At 49.8% G+C, this 8,102-nt stretch overlaps 1 pseudogene; it reads right to left on the bottom strand.

The window, feature by feature from the left end:
• Positions 1-4,932: 4,932 nt before the first annotated feature.
• Positions 4,933-8,102, bottom strand: part of LOC102250740 — a 7,846-nt pseudogene continuing 4,676 nt past the window's right edge.

The raw sequence follows: 8,102 nt of genomic DNA, 5'->3' as shown, positions 1-8,102 counted from the left end.
CCCCGCCCCGCCTCGCTGTCCCCAGCTGTGCTTTTCCTGGAATTCAGGCCCAGCAATGGGAACAAACACAGGGCCCCTCAACTCCTTGGCCCCCCCACCCCCAAACACTGGCCCTGGGACTTGGGGTTGCAGCCACCTGCGGGCTCAGGCTCCAGCCTCTAGGCGCGGCTCTGCGGCCTGGGTGCGTACAGAGTGCCAGGCCCGAGCTGGAATCTGGGAGCCCGTGAGCATCACAAACCTTGTGGGGCTTGCTCTCTACCCGGGCTACCAGCGCTCATCACGTAATCACACAACACGAGTGTGTAATTAGGGAGCTGTATGGGGACCACCCGTGGCCTGCAGGTCGGGGAAGGCTTGTCTGAGGACCTGAAGGAGCGTGCCAGGTGAAGGGAGTGGAGTGGAAGAGGGAAGCCTGAGAGTGTTCACACTGTGCCCCGCTGTAATGACAAAAACATGGGAAACCCAAAGGCCCGTCCACAGCGAGTGGGCAAATAACTCTGGAATACTCACGCCACGGAATAGAATACAGCAGTGAAATGGAATGAACTTCAGTTGCAAACAGCACCACATCGATCTAAGAAACAGTGTGGAGGGAAAAAGTCGCACAAAACTACATGGGCCATGATGTAACTCATAGAATGTATAATAAAAGCAAAACCAAAAATATGCATGTTTAGACACATGTATTTGGGAGAAAATGTTTTAAATCAAGGGAAAGAGAGAAAGAAACTGAAGAAGAGTGGTTATCACAACTCAGGAGAGGGGAGGCGCATACAGGTACATTCAGGTTACTGGTCATGTTCCAGTGCTTGGGTGGGATGGTGGTTTCGTTTCATTTCATTATCTATACCAGGGGTCCTCAAACTTTTTAAACAGGGGGCCAGTTCACTGTGCCTCAGACCGTTGGAGGGCCGGACTATAGTTAAAAAAAAACTATGAACAAATTCCTATGCACACTGCACATATCTTATTTTGAAGTAAAAAAACAAAACGGGAACAAATACAATATTTGTATTTGCATGTGGCCTGCGGGCCGTAGTTTGAGGACCCCTGATCTATACTAATAAAAGGGTAATATGCTAATTAGACCAGGAGACCCTCCGGACATCCTTCTGGACAAAGCCATGGTGAGGCAGAGGCGGTTAGGGGCGATCAGGCCAAGAGGGGAAGGCAGTTGGGGGTGAGCAGGCTGGCAAGAGGGGCAGTTGGGGGAGAACAGGCCAGCAGTGGGGGGCAGTTGGGGGCGAGCAGGCCGGCAGGCAGAGTGGTTAGGGGCGATCAGGCAGGCAGGCAGGTGAGTGGTTAGGAGCCAGCGGTTCTGGATTGCGAGAGGGATGTCCGACTGCCGGTTTAGGCGTTAACCCCCGACATCCCCCGAGGGGTCCCAGATTAGAGAGGGTGCAGGCCAGGCTGAGGGACACCCCGCCCCCGTGCACAAAATTTGTACACAGGACCACTAGTATTATAAATAAACTGATAACAAATAAGGAGAAAAGAGAGGGCAGGAGAGTGGAGGACAAGCGGCTAGAAAATCCGGTGAGAACTAGGTCACTATGGGACAGAGTGAGGCCTTTCCCCTGAGCGTGCTGTGGAGGGTTTTAAATGGAGGCAAGACAGGATCAAACTTTTATTTGGAAACAATATTCTCAAAGTGTGGCCGGGAATCATCAGCATCGATGTCACCAGGGAGCTGACTACACCTGCTGACTCTCAGACCCTCCCCGCACCTACTGAGCTGGAATCTATCTTTTATTCCCAAGTGGCTGGGCTGCTGTGTCACGGGAAAGGGACCGCCAGAGTGGGTCTGCCTCGGGCACGTGTGGGTTCTTGGCTTCATGTGGGAAACACTTCACAACATGAGTCCAGGGGATTTTGAGGAGACAGTGAAACAAAGGAAGGGCTTGGGGTAGAAGCAGCAGCAGGAGAGAACCTAGGGGTGCCCTGCGTTGGCCTAGAAACATTCTAGGGAAGAAGTGAGTCCAGGCGGGGCTGCTCTGGCTCATTGAAAAGTCAGAGAGAAGGGGGCCCAGGAGACTGGCTCAGGGGTGAGCCCGGGACGAGCTGCCGCTGCCCTTTGCTCCCCTGGTTGCAAGCCTCCTGGGGACCCTCAGAGTGTAGGAGAGAACAGGAAAGGTGCATGCCTGAAAATGAAGAAAGGCATGGCGTGCTCCAGAGAGAGCCCTCGCTGGGTCTTTGTCTTGAGGGTTATCTGTTTTCTAAAGACGGGGATTTTAGGGGCGATCTTAGGGGAGGATCTAATAAAATATTCATCAGCTTTATGCCCATGTGCCAAAATGAGATTTATTCCCTTAACTTCATCTGTCCTTGGGTGTGGTTGGCACGAATGGCATTTATTGGATTTCTGTTATCTGTCTCCCTGAGTAGGCTGATTTGAGCTACTTAGCCTCTGGTTGGGAGAAGTGTAACCATTTACTACTGTGTCCTTGGTTAGGGAAGATAGGCCTTTACTGGGTGGCTGTAAACCGATTCTCCCGGCACACTGTGGAAACCAGAGTGTTTTGCTAAGACCCTTTCCTGGCTCTCTGTGCTACTCAGGATAAACCATGCAGCTCTGCTCACTGAGACATGCTTGGAGCAGGTACTCTGAGAAGCGCTTTATAAGCACCATCGCATTTCATCTTTACCGCAATATCGTGAAGTAGGAAAGTAGGAAGTGATCTCATTTTACAGGTGAGAACACCAAGGCTCCGAGAAAAGAGCAGCCTGCTTGGTACCTGTGCTGCAAGTGGCAGCTGGGATTTGCATTTGAACCTGACTCTAGAACAGGGGTGGGCAACCCCTGGCACGCCAGTAACTTTTGCTGGCATGTGAAACCCTCTCTTATAATCTTCCATTTACAATTTTTTTCTTAATACCGACTTTTTTATTTTTCAGATAAATTCAGTGTAGGTGCATCTTAGATAAATAAATAATTTTACATAACAAGTTATCTTAAAGACCATAGACATGGATTGATGAGAGAGGGGAAGAGCAATTTCTATGCCTCTGCCTTAACTCTCCCTGCCTTCCTAGATCTGACCAGTGTTTTGGTTTCATCCACATACACTTGTGAATCTTTGTTCTCAGTGATGAATTTTGTTAAGTCTCGTAATAGGAGTAGCCTGACGGATGAAAGTAGTAGCTCATGCATATCTCTGAAGGTCACGAAATATAAACCTGATGTAAAATCTCTGTCATCAGTGATGCAGCAGCAAAAGTCCCACTGATAATATCAAACGGAGTCATAAAGTTTTCTGTCAGACTATCAGTGTACATGTATACATTAAAAAATAAAAGTACTTTTCCTCATCATATACTGTGTTTTTGTCGCTTGAATGAATTTTATTATTTCTTCAAGGTTCTTCACATACGTACACCTTAAGAGATATCAAGTAGGCGTAACATGTTCTCAAAAATGTTAGGGTTGGCACGCAGAAGAATTTTGAGTCAGAGATTTTGCTGGTTTTGGCACGCACTCACAAAAAGGTTGCCCACCCCTGGTCTAGAACCTTATTCTCTACCTTATTGCTGCCTCCCCAGGCCCTGCCATGACATTCAAGTTCCTCTCCAACATCAGTCCCTTCACTTTTCAGCACAGTCCTCACACACTGGCCAACCTGGGTGACGTACTGGTCCATTCAAGGTGACACGCGTTCTTTGCTATTCCTTCCACTGTGACAGGGAGTCTAATCTTCCTCCTGTTCTACCTGGGCTGGAAGAGTAACTTGTTTGCCTGATAGACTGTGGTGAACCTGACATTTCTGGACTTTGAGTCTAGGTCATAAGAAGCCTTGCCGCTTCCACTGGGGCCTCTCGAACATTCTCTCTGGGAACCCTGAGTCGCAATGTGAGAAGTCCCCACTGGAGAATCCACATGCAGTCCCTCCCTGGACTGCCCAGCTGAGCGCGGCCTTCCCGCCGCCCCCACCAAGAGACCAGACACGTTAGCGAAGCCATGTTAGACCAGAACAGCAGCCGCCTGACCCAACCCCACATTCCTGACCTGCAGATATAATGTAATAGAACGGCTGTTAATTGAAGTCATTAAGTCTTGGGATAGGCTGTTAGGCAGCAGTAGATAATAGGAGTGCTGGTTAATATCCCCCATCCCCGCCCCAATCACAGTGGAACCTCATTCCTCCAACGCCTCCCACCTTGAGCAATTCGCTTCTCAACCTGACAACCCTTTCATGCTGATGCTGTATGATCAGTCACCCATCTCTCAGGTGACAAACAAAGGAGAGAATCCACGAATATGAGCCAGTTCACCACTGCTAAAATCTCAGGATATGTGCTGTGAATATTTTCGTGTTTTTTTGCTTTTGCTGCTGCTTATAATTATTGTTAAGTTTTCACTTTGTACTGAACATTTCCTTTCCTTTTTGTTAAATTTTCATTTCATGTCCTTTTTGTTTTTAAGTGTTTATTTATAGATTAAACAGTACAATAGGCATGTACTGTATATGTGAAAGGTTGAAACAGGGGGCCTGGAATGGATTCACTCGGGGGCCTGGAACGGATTCATTCGATTTACATTATTTTAATGGGAAAAAATTATTCAGTTTTCGAACAGAATTAAGTTCGAGAAATGAGGTTCTACTGTACTTTTGTTAAAATTGCCTGAAACTTCTGTGGGTACAGAAACCACAAACTGATAAGCAGAGAAAAGGAAAGAGGACGAAGCAACTGAAAGCTTGGAGCCAGTTCCCCTCCCGCCATGGGCCTCTTCCCCAAACAGCTTCCCCCAGAGGCTGCTGGGAAGTTTGCTGCCTGGGTGTGCGTGGCAGTGACTCCTACCCCACATGCCTGGGGCTGGCCTTCACAGACCCTCAGCTGCAAGCACTTGAACACATAAAGAAACAAGATGAAAACACAGAAAACCCCACATCCCAGATGGGCAATGATGTGGGGAGACACCCTGCAAGGGGGACCTCAGTAGCCTGCAGGGGGGTATTCCAGGGCCTTCCCTGGGCTTGGGCAGTTGCCGGCTCCGTCAGCACTGGGCCTTATGGGAAGCACTTGGGGTCATATACCTGCCAGCCCAGGCCAGAGACCTGGCTCTTCTGGTTGGCACCCTGCGTGTAGCCCATCTGCAGAGACAGGAGGAGTTGTCACAGTTGTTGGTCCCCAGCTTGGCATCACAGATGTGCCCCTGGGTCCTGGGAGCCATCGTGCCCACCTGCTGGCACACTTGTTGGTGCCCATTGGCAGGCTGAGGATGAATGGCCCATGGGCGGCAGGATATGGTTCTTGGGTCACGCAGATCTCTTCTCGTGCCATATGCTGTCTTCCTGACTGGCTGGCACACTGTTGGTGCCCATCTGGAGCCCAGTGACGCACTGGCCCGCCTTCATGGTGGCGTCATTGAAGTTCCATCGCTGCTTCCCTGAGTACTTGATGCTGATGTCCACGCCACTCTGCAGAGCCAGACGAGACACCTGCACCTGCTTCACGTTTCCACTCTCAAGGTCCTGAGCTTGAACAGGTCCACGGAGTTCGTGCCGGAGCTGACCGTGGTCTAGATGAAGTTGGAGAGGTTTACTAGCTGGTGCCAGGTTGCATGGAGCGGTTGATCGTGGGGGCTGAGTTGGGCAGGAGCTTACTCACGAGTGTGCATAGGATAATTCCATCCTTCAGACCCTTCCGGAAGTTGGGACCCACAGACAGGCCCTCCATCCAGCTGCAGAGCTTCGCCTCCTCCTGCGGGTCCTGTTTGGACAGGAGCCAGTTCTTGACCTCGCCGAAAGCCCATAGGAGAACCCCTTATTGAACTGCATGGAGTTCAACTACCATGTGATGACTTGGCCTGTGTGTACATTGCGGAAGGATTTCCCCATCGAGTGAACATACCCATCACCTCACATACCTACCTCTTTTGGAAGGGGGTAAAAACACTTCAGTTCTGCTCTTAGCAAATTTTAATTATACAATAGTGTTCTCAACCAACTATACCAGTCACCATGTTGTACGTGAGATCCTCAGATCTTATCCATTTGACAACTGTAAATAAGTCCTTTATTCAACTCTCCTCAATTACTCAGTTTGGGTGCAGCACCTGGTTCCTGCCAGGACCGTGGGTGACACAGGCTGGTCTTGAACTTCTCCACACCAGTACACAGTGGGCCAATATCTACAGAGTTGGAGGAGGAATGGAGAGAGATGCTTTCCACTGTATCATCCACACAGCATCATTCACATGTGAAGACGGGAGAGATACATTCTCAAATTCTAACACAGGAATTCTAACTCTCACATAATCCTTCCTAAAAAAAATCTATTGTCATCATCTTCTGTGTATCGGAGAGTCATGTCCCTTGTCTAACCGTGCCAGTCAGGTAGATGGTCTTCAAAGATAAGACAGGGTCCGATGATCCCTGATCTCCAGTCCTGACCCAGGCCTGGTGGAGAGCAGGAGCTTGTTATGTGTTGTTGGGATGAAGGATGTCATTGGGCAATTCAGGTCATTGGCCCCCAGCTCCTGAGATATATGGGAAGCCTTCACCTGAGCGTGACCTGTGTCCAGTCTGTGCAGAGCTCAGGCTGCATTGGGTCAAGGGAGGGCAAGTCGATGCATAAGGAGAAGGATTTTAAGACACGGGGCAAATTAATCCGTCCCCACCCCACACACTCATACAGAGCATGTGTCACAGTAACAGCTACTACTGCTCAAGTTGGTCGCCAGAAGGGATTTGCATAATCTCATCTAGTCCTCCCAGCAGCCCTGTGAGGCACCATGATCAGCCCCATTCGCTGGTGAAGAAACCAAGGCTCAAAGTGGTCACAGCTAGTGAGAGATGAAGCAGGAATGTAGGTGTGAATAAGCCAGACATCAGCGCCTGTGCTCTTGACCTCTGTCAGTATCCAGGAGAAAGCACGGAAGGTCGGACAGTGGCCAGGTCTGCGGGCAGAGCCCTGGGTTTGCACCACCTAAAGGTGGGTCACTTCATTCACTCAGCACACAGCTCCCTAGGCTGGCCCTGCACCAGGCACCGAGGGTGTGGAGAAAACCCCCGCTCTCCAGTTGGTTTGCTCCCAGTGCAGCAGGGAGTCAGCGCCACCGATGTGCTACAATCTGACAAAGGTCAGCAAGTATGTCTTCCTCCTTGTTCTGTTGTTTTCCTCTGCAAACCTCCTGGCAAGTGGTTGGGAAATCAAGGGTTGCAAACGCAAATGCTGACAGAGTAAGTATGGAATGCAGACAGTTTGGAGTCTGTGACCTGGGACAAGTTCTCTGAGCCTCAAATTCCTCATCTGTTAAGTGGGGATAACACATATAATACCAAGCTCATAGGTTAACACATAGACATACCTAATTCATAGGATAATTCACATATATATCTAACTCATAGGATAACTCACATATATACCTAGCTTAGGGATAACCCACATCCATACCTAGCTCATGGGGTAACCTATGTAGGTGTATGTGGTCCAGATTTTGCCCCTGGCCCTGTGGACTCCAGAATAACTAAGGTCTCTGCTGATTCTGATCTTCTAGGATAGCTGAGTAGAAGGGAGAGATGTCAAATTTATCAGACAGGCCTAGGATCAGTTGCACACAACACAAAATCCTATCTAATAAAAGACAAAAAGGGTAATTAACCGTACCTCCGCTACGCTTCCCATTGGCTAATCAGGGTGATATGCAAATTAACTGCCAACCAAGATGGCGGCCGGCAGCCACGCAGCTGAAGCGAGCAGGAGGCTTGTTTGCTCCAGTGATGGAGAAAGCCAAGGTTTCTCGCCTGCTGCTGCCCGGCTCTGAGCTCTGAAAGCAACTAAGTTTCAATTATAGAAGCTAAACAAACCCAAGATACCTGCTTTCAGCCAGCCCCGGCCTTGGAGCTGGGAGCGCCAGTGACGGCAACAATGTTTCAATTATAGAAGGTAAATAAATCCCAGAATTAAAAAAAAAAGAAAAAAAGGAGAGGCTGGGAGCTTCAGTCCCGGCCAGCCCTGAAAACGGCCCTCAGCCCCTCACCCAGACTGGCCAGGCACCCCAGTGGGGACCCCCACCCTGAAGGGGGTGCGGGCAGCCTGAAAACAGCCATCAGCCCCTCACCCAGGCTGGCCAGGCACCCAAGCGGGACCCCCACCCTGAT

The sequence above is a fragment of the Myotis brandtii genome, unplaced genomic scaffold, assembly GCF_000412655.1.
Source record: "Myotis brandtii unplaced genomic scaffold, ASM41265v1 scaffold333, whole genome shotgun sequence".
In the NCBI taxonomy this organism is placed as follows: Eukaryota; Metazoa; Chordata; class Mammalia; order Chiroptera; family Vespertilionidae; genus Myotis; species Myotis brandtii.
The sequence above is the reverse complement of the archived record's forward strand: the minus strand, read 5'-3'. Positions and strand labels throughout refer to the sequence as shown.